This window comes from Paramormyrops kingsleyae, chromosome 1 (genome assembly GCF_048594095.1).
Source record: "Paramormyrops kingsleyae isolate MSU_618 chromosome 1, PKINGS_0.4, whole genome shotgun sequence".
NCBI classification, from domain to species: domain Eukaryota; kingdom Metazoa; phylum Chordata; class Actinopteri; order Osteoglossiformes; family Mormyridae; genus Paramormyrops; species Paramormyrops kingsleyae.
Window position 1 is genome coordinate 27,178,316 of NC_132797.1, and position 17,333 is coordinate 27,195,648.

Genomic DNA, 17,333 nt, shown 5'->3' on the forward strand with positions numbered 1-17,333 from the left:
CCCTACAGAAAGAACACAGTCTGTCACAGTTGTAAGTGTTTTGTTGTCAGGTACCTTTAGTTGCTTTTAGGGGATTTGCCCACAGATGAAGGTCCTTCAACCTCAATGCACGATCTAAGCAGTGTAAGAATTTGTGTGCAGTTGTCCATATTTTAATTTTATTGTCTGACAGAATCTCATTTATTTAATTATTTTTGCCTTCCTAGTTGCCAGCAAAGGAGCATCTAAAAGCAAAGGAGCATCTAAAAGCAAAGGAGCATCAAAGGTCCATCTTCAAAAACAAATAAGAAAAAGTGACATGGAGATGGACCTTATACAGCTTCAAATGGAAGAGAAAAGGCTATCCATTAAAAAAGCAACACTTGAAATTGAATTACTGGAACATCACCTTAAGGTGAGAACTTCTGTGAATATTAATCTGTTGCATGTTAAAAGTGTTGTGTATATAAAGCAATGTAATAAAAAAAACTCATTTTATTTAATTGTTTTTCAGGAAATAAAGAAATGAACTGCACAGCAGACCAGTGCAAACAATTTAATAAAAGTAATTTTGACAAATCCTGTCTCTCAAACGTCTACCATCTCTGTTGTGTGCAAAAATCTGTAGGGGTTCCTCTGGGCCATCCTCTTCAATACAAGGAGGGTGGCTCACTCCTCTTATAGTGGAAATGTTGTGAAGCACAACACAAGCAACTATGATGTCGCATGCCATCTCTGGACTGACCCGGAGCCCACGCAGACACTGAAACCTAGACTTGAGGATCCCTATGGTCATCTCCAGCTTGGCCCGTGTTTGGCTGTGAGCCAGGTTAAAGCATGTCTGTGGTCCAGGATCAGGTTCAGGGTAGGGTGTCATTAAGTAGGGCAGACAAGGGTATCCTCTGTCCCCCAGCAAGTAACCATTGTACTGGCCTGTAATGATTCAAGTGTACAATACAAATATAGTAAAAAGAAAGAAAAAAAAACCCTGCTGAAATGTCTGCCATAATGATGACTCGCGGAAAATTCTGGCATCATGCACAGATCCTGGCCATTTTGCCTCAACATTAGTATTGATGTGGGTTGCCTCACATATTACCAATAGTTAGTGGAAAAAAGTAAGGAGTTTAATGATTTTAACAAGGCAAAAAATTAAGGACACAAAATCAAGTTGTTACCTGCACATTGATACTATGAATAGATTTCCTATTAACATAGTCTCCCTCATTTATTGAAGGAGCTTTAATAGGAATGTGGGTGCCATCAATGCACCCGATTACATTTGGAAACCCTGAAATAGAAAGTCATATATGGAAGTATCAAGTGTGTGTGTGTGTGCAGGATGAATACATGTATAGACATAAATAGCATGACTACATATTAAATATGCGTCATAGATTTTACTACAAAGGACAAACCTGCCACTCTGTGGAATTCCTCTTTAATAACACGCATAGGTTTATGGGCAGGGAACTGTACAAACATTTAAGTACCAGACATACTGTGCGAACGGCTCTACACACAGTTGCCTTTCCCACATGCTCTGCATCGCCCACATTGTACAAAAAATGCCCTGACGCAAAAAACCGAAGTGCTATGCACAGAATGTTTTCTGTGCTAAGCACAGACCCGCGGTTTGTGACATTTGCAATATGCGGTTTCAAGAGATGTGTTAAGTAAATTAACGATTCTTTTGAAAACCGATAACGCTCTTTCAAATAATCATTAGGAAATGAAAAGACATCAATATGCGGTTTTATAACTCTCTCCCGGCAAAAAAAACCTCATCTGATTTGTGCCTCCACGTCCACAGGATCGTCATCAAAAGGGCACGCCATGCTCAGTAACCTTCTGAAACAAACTGACCCTGGAACATAACCCGCTACCAAGCAGGTTATCTTCAGAGTGTAAGTTGCTATGGTTACATACATACCCAGAAAGTTACCTCCGTTTTTGGAACCGAAAGTTGAGGTTATCCACTATCTTACTCTTAAACTTACCCGGGTATGTCACATAACCTGCTTTCTGGAATACCCCCCAGATGTAGCTTAAGGGTGAAATTAAACAAGTTTATTTAGAACCCATACACAAAGTAACAGAAACAAAAGGGATGGCAGGGGCTCACAATGGAAGATTGCCCTGTTCTTCAGAGAGTACTACAGTACTGTCAGGGTTAGTTCCCATCTGATCCTGCCCTTCGTGTCTCTTACCCATCAGGCCAGCAGGTCACTGGCCATCCTGGCTTGTCACACCTTGTCTGAAAACCCTTATTCACTGGACAGCTGCTTAGCTTGATGGGTTGAGTGTGTGGCTCTGAAGCTGGTATCCCCCCACTCATGGGTTCTGGACTGGCCTTGGACCAGTCTCATCTATTTATTGGTTTCTTAGTTTTCTGTTTTCCCTGTGTTTATCGTGTTCTCTTTTGGTTTTCTAGTCATTGGTTTGCCCTGCTTGTGTTCTTGTGTGTCAATAACCCTAGTGTTTAATTCCTGGTATCTGTTAAAGTTCCATAAATTCTGTGCTTATTAGTTGTTAGTTCCTCCACCTGTAGCCTGTTTCCCTGCACTGTGCTGATTGGGCAATTGTCTCATGTGCCACACCTGCCCTCTCTTTAGCTAATTACTTGTTTGTATTTAAGTGCCTGTATCTGTTCTCTTCTTTAGTTTGTCATTGTAATTTGTTATTTGAGTGTTAATCTGCCCATTTTGCTAGTTCCGGTCTCTGTATTACCTGTTTCCCTGTATAGGTCTATTTTATTGTGCAGTTTGGAGCATTTTTACCTTTTTATTTCTAACCCCTCGTGGTACCTTTATTTTGAGCTTTCCCAGTGTGTTTCAGTTTGTTTAATAAACCCTTTTTGTCTTGGAGCCATCAGTGGATTGTCCATTTTCCTTGCCTGCAACATAATCTCACACTCTCAAAGGTCCATGATAGGTACCAATAGCAAAAATTATTTCAGGCTGCATGTATCATTGCCACATGTGCTTTGTTCAGGATTTTGCCTCCTGCTAAATGCATTGAACTATTGATATTAAAACAAGGTTTATTACTCAAAAGAGAAAAGGAACTGAACGGAAGTCTAATAGCTAATAAAGGAAACTGTGGTTCTTTATCTTCAGTATCACGGTGACTAACTAAGCTGCAAGCAAGCATCAGCAGCCCAAAAATATTTCATAACGTTCTCCTGGCATCTGCCAAACCCAGAATTGTCCATCAGGCTGCCAGACAGAGAAGCAATATTCATCTCCACAGAATACATCCGTGGAAAAAATTAAGATACCACGCTCTTTAAACGAATCTGCATTTTTAAATCCCACTTTTGTCATGGACTGTAGTTTCTGGCATGAGGGCGAGGCATGGTGCAGGTAGGAAGGAAAGTGGACAATCCACTGGCAGTTCCACAGGAACACAGGGGGTTATTAACAGAACTGAAAACAGTGGGAACATTACTAAACAGGCAGACCATGAGGGGTCAAAACTAAAAAGGGTACAAATTAACTAAGAACAAAATGATCAACAAGGGGAAACTAGCTACACAGGGAAAAGACAGGGAATCAAAAAATAGCAAAAACACAGTCAACAAGAATATCAACAACAACATCAATGACTCCAAGAGGAACAGAACATGACCAGGAACTTAAATACAAGAAGCTAACAAAAGTAATGTAGGACAGGTGAAATTAATTAAGAAGGGTTGGTAACAGGCAACAGATGAAACTAATAAAAATAAAATCATGAAACTAGGAAACAAAATCTAACACTACGGGAATAACAGAAAAGTAAAACACAACCAAGGGCACAAAGCCAAAAACCAAAACCTAATACAAATCACAAAACATAGGTACTAGAAAACTCATACAAAAGAAAGACTAGGGAACAAAGTCTACAAAAATACAAAAACAGAGGAGGCAGGATTTGAACACACGACTGAGTGGATTACAGGTAGCCACATGCTCAGCTTATTGAGCAGGGGAAACACTAAAGACTGACAACAGGAATGACAGGATGGCCAGCGACACCTGCTGACCAAACAAGGAGAAGACACAAAAAACTCGGACAGACAAGTGCAGACCCTGACAGCTTTAATCATAGTTCTGCTGGCGGAAGGCTACGCTGAGCAGCAGATTGGTTCCAGGTTCAAAATTTCCAATACCGCAGTACACAAGAATAAGGTGAAGCAGGAGACACTGGGAGCGACAAGAAACCAGCCAGCTGGGGGGGCGGAAGCAAATTTGTAATGCCAATTTGGAATGTGAACCCTCTGGGTACGAGCGCATCACCGGCGATGCAGTGTATTTTTCGCGTCTATTTCAGTTTATGTCTTGTTTAAATCTTTATGTAGAATCATGAAAAAAAAGATGCTGACTAAATCCGTAATCTGTCTTCTTTTCAAAATGTCAATTTAATACGTCCAAGTATTTCAACTGGCAAAAAAGTAAACCATGTCATCTTTCTTTGTTTTACCTGCATCGGAGATGTGTAGTACCGCCCTCACCTTGAAGATAAGCAGAGCCAAATTAGCGCATATTCAAATCGCATTCACATGGTAATTTGATGAACAATGCAATAGTGAAACGCGATCCAGATACATCCCCGTCAACACCATAAAAGGGGACTGGGGATGTGGCCAGGTGTGAATGTCTCATGCATACACATGAGAGCTCCTACTGTACATATTCAGTGGAAGGAGGCCAGAAATAGAGACATGAGTTAGCTTTTTCTTATTTATTTATCCAACTGAATGTTGCAACTACACCATTTAGTCATCTTCATGTACCCAAGACTATGGTTATCAGATATCTGGGATCAAAACAAACTGGCACCATTGCTTACTATGTACTTTCATGATGTTTCTGCAAGTGTTCCAAACTGCATTTTGCAATGTCTATACTTTGATGTCAGACTACAAACTTCACATAAATCTGACATATTTACAATATACATTAAAATTAAGATGGGTGTAATGGCAAAACAAATAAGAAGTAATTTGTCATGAATTAAGTTTATGATATTGAAAGAAACGTGTTATCATGCCCCAGTCTGTGATAGCGTGTTCCCCACCCCAAGGTCCCAAAGGGTTAACTTACCCGACAGTTTCTCATGACTTGCAGGATGACATCAAGTAACCTTCAAAAGGATTGGGATATATTAAGTGCAGGTGCGAAGTGCACTGCTAGGACAGTTCATATCAGGCTCCTAGAAGCAGGACTGCAGTCCCATAAAGCAAGGAAGAAGCCCTTCATCAATGAGAAGCAGGGAAGTGCCAGGCTGGAGTATAAAAATGTATAGTTTACACAGATGTATACTCATAAATTGAGAAATGAGTGAAACAAAAAAATGTGCTGTGGTTTTTCCGCAGCTGTATGTTTCCACTGCTCCAGTGTCCACTATGTGCACTATGTGCCTCAGCACTCGGCAACCCCACTCTGTTACTTTACATGATCTACCACTTCGTGGCAGAGTTTGTGTTGTTCCTAAATGCTTTCACTTTGCAGTAATACCACTTACAGTTCACCTTGGAATATGTACCAGGGAAGGAGTTTCATGAACTGACTTATTACAAAGGCAGCATCCTATGACAGTACCACGCTTGAATTCTCTGAGCTCTTCAGAACGACCCATTCTTTCACAAATGTTTGTAAACCTGACTGCATGGCTAGGTGCTTGACTTTATACACCTGTGGCAATGGGTCTGAATGAAACACCTGAATTCAATGATTAAGAGGTGTGTCCCAATATTTTGTATACTATTCTTTACTACTTTATATACTTTTATAGTGTAGCACCTTAGTCTGACACCTAATCTGGCTGAACTTCTTACTTTGGTTGGGCGAAAGACCTACTACATGTGTCTCTAAAAAAGAAACAAGTAAGAAAGAACTTATGTTCAGCTCATGTAGCACCTCAGCTGGCTAATATAGCTCACCATTGTGCATTATTCCCACTGCATTGTGGGATTTAGGATTTTATAACTAATTGTGGCTCTGCTTATTGAGGATCAGGCACTACAGTTCCTATCTGATAGTGGACTCTTGGTAACATTGGGATACTGCATGTAATCTATTAATGTGCAAATAATTATAGCCATGCAGGGAAAAATAAAACATGTTTGATGCTTTTCCATGGTTTTCCATCATTGCCTGTTGGTGGGTCAAAACACTCCAAAATTGAATGGCTCAGTCCCATTAGCTAATCATTTGCATGAATACACATGAACATCTGATTGTTATTCAAGCAGCTGATGCAATTCTTATAATGGGCATCCTCTTCCATGGAAAAGGGATTAATCTCATCAAGGCATTAGACCAAAGTAACACAGGTGTCTCTTTCTTTTAATTGCTCGCTGCAGCTAATCTGACATGTATAATGTAATGCTGTGCATTTATCATTGTGGACCTATTATTTGAAATCCAATTGCATTAGTGAAACAGGATAGCAATTAGTGTGATTTAGGCATAAGTATAGTGAGGGATATATAGTTATAGTAGGTGTAATATCAAGGTTTTGCTTAGATTAAGTTAGAAACATAAATCAAAAAGCTAGAGTACGCATAGACACAGGTTACATATACATATATTAACATTGCTAACACAGGCAAAGACTGTTGTCTGAAACTGTGTTTTTGCACTGTTCTATTCTATACAAATTAATTAAAACTAGACCATTCCTATAACCTGCTCAACATACACAAACCTAAATAGGATGAGTATTCTAACCTCAGTAGCTAATTAATTACTATGCACACTCAATACTCGGATGTTATGTAAATACAGAAATTATGTTTTAACAATACACAACCATGGGAACAAATAATCTCTATAAATGATATAAGATTCAATTTTGGATTTGATTGACTGTATTGCCTGGTGCATACAAACATGAAAATAATGCAGATAATGCCAAACAGACAAGGTACAAAGACTGTACACATGGTGCCAGCAAAGTAAACATACTGCAGCAGATTTAAAAAGTACATAGTACACAAATGTATGTAAAATCTTGAGGAGAAGAATATGAGACTAAACGTGAATATTTAAAGATGAGAATAATAATCATCTGCAAATAAATTATGTGCAGTTGAACACAAGGCACCGGATTGTATTATAACAAGAGAGAATGCTTCCTGACGTGTTATGGCTATGGATGGGGAGTGTAACGTCTGGAGATAGTGTGACGTCAGTCACCAGTTGTCTGACGGCTTCGGGCAGCGATAATCCCCAGTAGCATTTTTAGCAGGGCATGGTGGAATGAGCCGGTGGCTAAATATGCTCCATTATAGAGATGGACTTTTTCATAATATTACTAACATCCTCTTCTCTGCTTCTGATATTAGTGCAAGAGAGGTTTCGCGACCATACACAAGAGGCATTAATAATCTAACGTTTTTATGATTCGTACTAGGATTACGGTTGGCAAAAAGTCACAGGCTAATTGCAGATATAGGATACCTATGACATAATATAAAAATAATCAAAAAAATTATATTGTATTATGCACGTTTTTGATAGTTCGAGCTTTGTGACATTCGAAACTTGCCGCAATAGGTTTTTATTCTGCCGTATTTGCTATGGCTGCAGTTCCGGTTTTTGCGAGCAGGCTGTGCACAACTAGTGTTTCTGAACCGTTTCGAAACATTGTTTCGAATGTTTTGAAATTGCTATCTCTACTAGAAACACAATTTGAATTGACAGTGGTTGTATTTTTATATAGTTGGAGGTCACTATGTGGACTTGTGCATCTGGGACTTGATTAAGAACTATAGTTCTGGGATGGACAAAATATGTATAAAAACAAGGTTTACCATGCCTCCCAGACATACAGCTAAGACTCCTTTCACACTATAGGAGTGGGATAATAAAAACATTGGCAGCAGGACAAACTGTGAAATGCTTACAAAATGCTCATCCTGTCTACATCTAAACTGCATACCAAGTGGCTAGTGCCTATGGCATCAGGGCAGCAAAGAGTGTACACACATCCATCGACTTACATCTGGGTCACATTCCAGATAATAGTGTTATAATTCAATCTGTACATCACTCAATCATTATATGGGAGTGTCAAGGACTCGGGCGGGTTTGGAGCGCGGACGTGGCATGACACAGGCAGAAAAGTGGACGACCCACTAGCGGCTCCAAGGACAAAAACAGGGTTTATTAAATGAACTAAAAGACACAAGAAAACACTAACAAAACAAAGGACCATGAGGGGTCAAAAGTAAATGGGAATAAACAAGGCTAATAACAAAACAGGGTAGGTAAGCAGAATGCACATCTAACACTGAGGATCTCAAACAAAACATTCACAATGGGGAACAGAACAGAAGCAGGGACTTAAGTACTGAACACAGGATATGTGAGACTAATTAACAAAGACTGGGAAAACAGGTCACAGGTGAAACTAATTAACTCTGAAAAGGGAAACTAAGAACTTGACCAAGGAACAGGGAAACAGAAACTAACACTGGGGAATAACAGACAGTTAGAAACACAAGCACGGGCATGAAGAATTTAAGCAAAACCAAATAAACGAAAGACACAGGAACTAGAAAATCTCATACAATGAAACTAGGGAACAAAATACAAAAACAGAAGAGGCAGGATTCAAACACAGGACAGAAGGGTTCACAAACAACCACATGCTCAACAAGTTGAGCTATGCAACCGACAGGAAGCAGTGGAAAACAAAGACTGACAACACCTGCTGGCCAAACGGGGACGGGACAGAATGAGACCGCAGGGGCTGACCCTGACAGGGAGATGTCATATATGCTGTACAACTTAAGGTACAATATCACATTTAGCTAAACCACATAGTGGCAGAGCAATTGGTTTGTTATAGTTCTTGCTTCATGCTGCACATGTGGTAAAATGTGTCCGCTGATGTTCACTATGTCTGCTTCAGACCTCTCTCGATACATTTTACTAAGGCTCTTATGGGACCTTGGACGTAAGTATGATCAGATGTTACTCAATAAGATGTAAGCCGGTGGATGACTGCATATAGGCAAAGAATCTAAGGTGACTTCCACAACAACAGAAATTCATATGACTTGTGGCAAAACATTGGAGCCAACACAAACTGAGACCACATCACAAGCCTGTGTCAGTGATGCTTCCCTCCCAGATGTACTTGTTTTAGTACGAGAGGGGGATATAGGGCTTTCGAGGGAACAAACTGTCACACCTACCTCATAAAAACTGCACCGACAGCTGAGGATAATTGGGAAGAACGGTATTATCTGCTATGCATTTACTGAGCACTTTACGTCTTTCTTTATCCCACAGTTGCGGTCTGTCTTCCTAAGCCTCCTGCGCCTCCTGCCTGCCCTCCTTCCCTTTCACCCCTCCTGTGAAGTCCTTTGTGTATTCCCCAGTGTTGTTCATAAGTGTCTTCGGATAGATCTCCCGGCTTATCGACCCCTGACTTTCGGACTCACGACCTATCTCTCAGATTTCGGCTCGGCATTAGGCGAAAGGATTGGATGGCTCTCGGTATCGACCTGGTTACGGTCCTGTTGTCTTTCGAAATAAACCAAGTTGCCCAGAATCCTCTGTCTGTGTATTTGTGTAGCACAACAGAATACCTCACTTCCTACATGGATCCTCAAGATGTCCAGGATCAACTTCAGCAGCCGCAGATCATCCACTTGACAGATGCGGTCAGGACTCTCCAGCTATCAGGTACAGCAGTTCCACTGCCTTTGTCTCCCCCACGTCCTTCTGTACCAGTGGCCCTGCCAAACAGGTAGGACAGGAATCCCGAACACTGCCGGGTTTTTTTAATGCAGTGCGGGCTTTATATAGAGCATCACCCAGAATAGTTCCCAGCTGACGAGGATTGGGTGTCCCTGCTCTGTGGGAAAGCCCTCATTTGGGCTACTGCTCTTTGGGCAGAGAACAGTCCCCTTCTCCTCTCATCACGCAAATTCCAAAGTGCGTTTAAAGAAGTTGTTGATCATCCGGCAGTGGGGTGGAACATCGGCAACCAACTCCTGGACCTACGTCAGGGGAGTCGGTCTGCTGCCGAATTTTCACTTGAATTTAGGACACTAGCAGTGGGCCTGAATTGGACTAATGACTGTCTTCAAACTATTTACCATGGCGCTCTCCGTTCAGAACTAAGGGCGGAACTGGCATGTCAAGGAGCAACGCAGACGTTCGCTGAGTATGTCCGATTATCAATTACCCTCAACACCATCGTATGGGGGCAACGCTGCACTACCCTCCGCATAGAGAGAGGAGAAACGACCGCCATACCGCACCCCGCGGATCCAGAGCCAATGGTGTTAGGACGCGCACCCCTTACACCAGAGGAGAAAATTATGCATATATTGTGGCGAAGCAGGACACTTCAGAATTTTTCTTTGTCTCTAAGAAGGATGGAGGCCAGCTACCCTGCATAGATCATTCAGCACTCAACACAATCACCTGGAGAAGGCGGGAGCCCCTTCCCCTGATTCCCTCTGCCTTAGAACAGCTCAGAATGGCCCGCTTTTTTACTAAATTGGATCTGCGGAGCGCATATAACCTGATCAGGATAAAGGAGGGGGACGAGTTTAAGACTGCATTCATCACCACCACAGGACAATATGAATATCTCGTGATGCCTTACGGGCTTGCTAATAGTCCCTCCGTGTTCCAATCGTTTATCAATGAGGTTTTACATGACATGTTATTTCGTTTTGTAATTGCATATATGGATGAAATTCTAATTTATTCAGAAACGGGAGATCAACACATCCAGCACGTAAAAGAAGTACTGCAGAGGCTTAGAGAGAATGAACTCTACATGAAGGGAGAAAAGTGTTCTACTGCACCACTACTAAGTTTCTAGGTTATGTCATTTCACCAGGAGGGGTGGCTATGGACCAAGGAAAAGTTGCTGCTATTCGAGATTGGCCACGACCGAAGACCATTAAAGAACTGCAATGATTCCTTGGCTTCGCGAATTTCTACCGGAGGTTTGCAAAGGGGTTCAGTGCAGTGGCTGTGCCTCTTACTGACCTTCTGAGGAAAGGAAAAGTGATACTCCAATGGTCACCGGGGGGCACTCCTCGCTTTCGAGGACCTGATGCAGCGATTTCTTTCAGAATGTGAAGGCTGATGCACTCTCTTGCTGTTTCATTTCCACACGGAACCCCGATCCAGTGTCCTGCATTCTACCCTCATCCTGTGTTCTAAGTCTTGTTATCTGGGATCTGGAGAAGCACCTCATGGATTTCAATCAGCGTACAGACCCTCCCCCTGAATGCCCTCCAGGGAAAACGAACGTACCCTCACAGTTGCGCAATGATGTCCTCCAATGGGTACATACCTCTCTTGGGTCAGGACACCCAGGGGTTAAGGCAACTGCGTGGCTCTTCGAGAAGCACTATTGGTGGCCAGGCTGGAGAACAGAAATGGAAAGGTATATTCTCTCTTGCCCCTTATGTGCCCAGAATAAGAACCCCACAGGTCCTCCCTCAAGTCTATTACAGCCATTGTCAGTACCATCTCGTCCTTGGTCTCATATACAGTAGGCATAGATTTTATTACAGACCTACCCCCCTCTCACGGTCATACCACCATATTGACCTCAGTAGACTGATTTTCGAAGATGTGTCGCCTCATGCCTCTCCCTAAGCTCCCATCATCTTTAGAACTAGCAGACTTGTTAATGCAGTGGGTTTTTCGCTAGTAAGGATTACCAGAGGATATAGTTTCTGAACGGGGATCTCAATTCACCTCTAAGGTCTTCAGGGCCCTGTGTACCAAACTTAATATTTCCCTCAGTCTCTCTTCAGTCTATCACCCACAGTCCAACAGCCAGACAGAGAGAACCAATCAGGAGGTTGGTGTTATGTCGGGCATTGCTACGACAATGCCGTGTTCAGATCCTTTTTATGTTTTACGGAAGTGACGGAAAAGTTCGTGGTTTTTTGGAGATTAAACGGATTCACTCCGACAACCGTCTCGTCTAGTTTTGTCCGCTGCCAGAACATAACAGTTGGGAAGCGGCTCCGGGTCATTTGTGGTTCTCAACCCTGAGAATGGTCCCGATTTCTGCCTTGGGCAGAATACACCCACATCTCTCTACCACACCCTGCCACGGGACTGACCCCTTTTCAGTGTGTGTTGGGCTTTCAACCTCCTCTGTTTCCCTGGAGCCCTTCCCCTACAGATGTGCCTGCAGTTGACAACTGGTATCGCCGAAGCCGACAAGTGTGGAATTGCTCATGTTGCCTATTAGAACAAGGGGCCACGCGAATGAAGGCGGTCGGGGATCGCAGACGTTGACCCGGACCCCACTTCCGTGAAGGCAACAAAGTATGGTTGGCTATGAAGAACCTACAGCTCCCTGCGGGATGCAACCTGGGGCCCAAATTCATCAGGCCCAAATTCATCAGTTTTAGGTCAAGCAGGTCCTGTTACTTACTGTCTACAGCTTCCTCGCATCTACCGGATTAATCCCACGTTCCATGTCTCCCTGTGGTACAGTCTGGTCCATCCGCCCACTGGAGTCCGGGATGACCCCCAACCGCTCCCCCTTCTTGCGGAGGACGTCTATGCTGTCCGCGACCTAGTGGATTCCCGTCGGCGTCAGGGACAGCTCCAATATCTTGTTGACTGGGAGGGTTTTGGCCCGGAGGAAGGAGGCTGGGTTCCGGCTAAGGATGCCCTGGACCCCTCCTTCCACAAGTCTAACCTAGGGCGCCCGGCCTCACAGCCGCCCCCCCCCAGCGCACCCCGAGGCCTACAGGAGGAGGCTGTTAAGGGGGGGACTCTGTCACGCCCACCTCATAAAAACCGCACCGACAGCTGAGGATAATTGGAAAGAACAGTATTGTAATCTAGATTAAACTTTCTAGTTCTTATTGGAGGAAACGCACATCAGTGAGTGAGAAACAGCATTTCGGTTCTCATGTATGTCTTCCACATAAAATGTGAATTAGCAATAAAATATCTTTGAATCTTTCAATCAGTGATGCTTCCCTCCCAGATGTACTTGTTTTAGTATGAGAGGGGGATATAGGGCTCTCGACAGGACAAACTGTCACGCCCACCTCATAAAATCCGCACCGACAGCTGAGGATAATTAGAAAGAATGGTATTATCTGCTATGCATTTACTGAGCGCTTTACGTCTTTGTTTCTCCCACAGTTTCGGTCTGTCTTCCTTGCCCTCCCCGAGCCTCCTGTGGCTCCTGCCTGCCCTTCTTCCCTTCCTCCCCTCCTGTGAAGTCCTTTGTGTATTACCTGGTGTTGTTCGTCAGTGTCTTCAGATGGATCTTCCGGCTTACCGACCCCTGACTTTCGGACTCACAACCTGTCTTGGATTTCGGCTTGGCATTCGGCAAATGGATTAGACAGCTCTCGGTATCAACCTGGTTACTGCTTTCGACTTCTCCTGTTGTCTTTTGGAATAAACCTGGTTGCCCCGAATCCTCTGTCTGTGTATTGTGTAGCACAATACAAAAAGGCACACTTTGGTCCGTTCAAAACTCCATCCATCCATCCATTATCTCCCGCTGAATCTGAAGTCGGGTCACAGGGGCAGCAGTCTCAGCAGGGAAACCCAGACTTCCCTCTCCCCGGCCACTTCATCCAGCTCCTCTGGGGGAATCCCGAGGCGTTCCCAGGCCAACCGAGAGACATAGTCCCTCCAGCGTGTCTTCCCCAGGGCCTCCTCCCAGTGGGGCATGCCCAGAACACCTCACCAAGGAGGCGTCCAGGAGGCATCCTAATCAGATGCCTGAGCCACCTTATCTGACTCCTCTCAATGCGGAGGAGCAGCGGCTCTACTCTGAGTCCCTTCCGAATGACCGAGCTCCTTACCCTATCTCTAAGGGAGAGCCCAGCCACCCTGTGGAGGAAACTCATTTCGGCTGCTTGCACTCACAATCTCGTTCTTTCGGTCACTACCCATAGCTCGTGACCACAGGTGAGGGTAGGAACATAGATTGACTGGTTAATCGAGAGCTTCGCTTTTTGGCTCAGCTCCTTCTTCACCATGACAGACAGATGCAGCGCCCGCATCACTGCGGACGCCGCACCAATCCGCCTGTCGACCTCCCGCTCCATCGTCCCCCCACTCGTGAACAAGACCCCAAGATACTTAAACTCCTCCACTTGGGGAAGGATCCCATCCCCGACCCGGAGAGAGCATTCTACCTTTTTCCGGCTGAGGACCATGGTCTCAGATTTGGAGGTGCTGATTCTCATCCCAGCCGCTTCAGACTCAGCTGCGAACTGTCCCAGCGAAAGCTGAAGGTCACGGTCCGATGAGGCCAACAGGACCACATCATCTGCAAAAAGCAGAGACCTAATCCTGAGGTCACCAAACCGGACACCCTTAACGCCCTGGCTGCGCCTAGAAATTCTGTCCATAAAAGTTATGACAAAGGGCAGCCCTGATGGAGTCCAACCCTCACTGGAAACAAGTCCGACTTATTGCCGTCCATGCGGACCAGACTCTGGCACCGGTCATACAGGGACCGAACAGCCCTTAAAAGGAAGTCCGGCACCCCATACTCCCGGATCACCCCCCACAGGACTCCCCGAGGGACACGGTCGAATGCCTTCTCCAAGTCCACAAAACACATGTAGACTGGTTGGGCAAACTCCCATGAACCCTCCAGAACCCTGCGGAGAGTATAGAGCTGGTCCACTGTTCCACGGCCGGGGCGAAAACCACACTGCTCCTCCTGAATCCGAGGTTCGACAATCCGGCGGACTCTCCTCTCCAGAACCCCCGAATAGACCATACCAGGGAGGCTGAGGAGTGTGATCCCCCTATAGTTGGAGCACACCCTCTGGTCCCCCTTCTTAAAGAGGGGGACCACCACCCCAGTCTGCCAGTCCAGAGGCACTGCCCCCGATGTCCACACAAAGCTGCAGATGCGTGTTAACCAAGATAGTCCCAGAGCATCCAGATCCTTAAGGAACTCTGGGCGGATCTCATCCACCCCCGGGGCTCGGCCACCGAGGAGCTTTTTAACCACTTCAGCAACCTCCACCCCCGAGATAGGGGAGTCCACACCCAAGTCCCCATACTCTGCTTCCACATCGGAAGGCGTGTCGGTGGGATTGAGGAGGTCTTCGAAGTACTCCTTCCACCGACCCAAAACGTCCCAGGTTGAGGTCAGCAGCACCCCATCCCCACCATAAACAGTGTTGATGTTGCACCGCTTTCCCACCCGGAGCCATCGGATGGTGGACCAGAATCGCCTCGAAGCCGTCCGGAAGTCGTTTTCCATGGCCTCACCAAACTCCTCCCAAACCTGAGTTTTTGCCTCAGCGACCGCCGAAGCTGTATCCCGCTTGGCCTGCCGGTACCTGTCAGCTGCCTCTGGAGTCCCACAGGCTAAATAGGCCCGATAGGACTCCTTCTTCAGCTTGACGGCATCCCTCACCACTGGTGTCCACCAGCGGGTTCACGGATTGCCGCCGCGACAGGCACCGACCACCTTACGGCCACAGCTCCGGTCAGCCGCCTCCACAATGCAGGCGCGGAACATGGCTCATTTGGACTCAATGTCCCCCGCCTCCCCCGGAACATGGGAAAAGTTCTGCCGGAGATAGGAGTTGAAACTCCTCCTGACAGGGGATTCCACCAGACGTTCCCAGCAGACCCTCACTATACGCTTGGGCCTGCCAGGCCTGGCCGGGTTCCTCCCCCACCAGCAGAGCCAACCCACCACCAGGCAGTGATCAGTTGACAGCTCCGCCCCTCTCTTCACCCGAGTGTCCAAGACATGCGGCCGCAAGTCCGATGACACGACTACAAAGTCGATCATCGAACTGCGGCCTAGGGTGTTCTGGTGCCAGGTGCACATATGAACACCCTTATGCCTGAACATGGTGTTCATTATGGACAATCTGTGGCGAGCACAGAAGTCCAAAAACAGAACACCACTTGGGTTCAGATCAGGGGGGCCGTTCCTCCCAATCACGCCACTCCAGGTCTCACTGTCATTGCCCACATGAGCATTGAAGTCCCCCAGCAGAACAAGAGAGTCCCCAGAAGGATTGCTCTCCAACACCCCTTCCAGAGACTCTAAAAAGGGTGGGTACTCTGAACTGCCGCTCGGCGCATAAGCGCAAACAACAGTCAGAACCTGTCCCCCCATCCGAAGGCAACTCCAGAGTGGAAGAGGGTCCAACCCCCTTCAAGGAGACTGGTTCCAGAGCCCAAGCTGTGCGTCGAGGTGAGCCCGACTATGTCTAGCCGGAATTTCACAACCTCGCGCACCAGCTCAGGCTCCTTCCCCATCAGAGAGGTGACATTCCATGTCCCAAGAGCTAGCTTCTGCAGCCGAGGATCGGACCGCCAAGGTCCCCGCCCACAACGCACCCGACCCCTATGGCCCCTCCTATGGGTGGTGAGCCCATTGGAAGGGGAACCCACGTGCCTTGTTCGGGCTGTGCCCGACCAGGCCCCATGGGTATAGGCCTGGCCACCAGGCGCTCGCCATCGAGTCCCACCCCCAGGCCTGGCTCCAGGGGGGGGCCCCGGTGACCTGCGTCCGGGCAAGGGAAAACATGTTTCCAATATTTTTCTCATCATAAGGGGTCTTTTGAGCCGCACTTCGTCTGGTTCCTCACCCAGGACCTGTTTACCTTGGGTGACCCTACCAGGGGCATAAAGCCCTGGGCAACTTAGCTCCTGGGATCACTGGAACACGCAAACCCCTCCACCACGATAAGGTGTCGGCTCCAGGAGGGGCTACAATTTACAATTTTAGAGAAATAACAGTTTAATATTTTAATGTTTCAGGAAAGACAAAATGTGATGACGGTCACATTAAATACATACTCGCAGAGCTTTCAAATTATACATAGAAAACTGAATGTGCTGTTCAACTGAAGACTGCACCTTCAACCATTATAGCCACATCTGGAGTCACTCCAGCAAGAGAGCCTGAACAAGATGATAATGTGAGGACAATCATCAAAATAATGAGCAGTTCTATTCCACAAATACGAGCAAAAACAAACTACCTTTGGATTTGAAGGGTTTCCCTGTTACATCAGTTGAATACGTGAGTGTTATTGTATTGTATATGCTTTAATCTTTCTTGTTTCCACATATTGATTTTATTCTATTACTTTGATTTTGCTAATGTTGATTATACTACATCTATTTTACAGTTGAAACAGGCTAATGCCAAGTTGGATGGGGACAGCAACGTCTCAAAGAGGCAGCAGAATGCTTTGATAGACCTGGTGCCACAAAGAGAAACTGAAAAGATACTTTTCTTCAGCAACATCCTGAACTCTTTCCACAAGCTGAGCCCCAAGAATTGACATGTGAAAGCCCTTCTTTGACCAACAGTAACATAAGGTCACCTGGTGTCTTATCTGACAACACTGC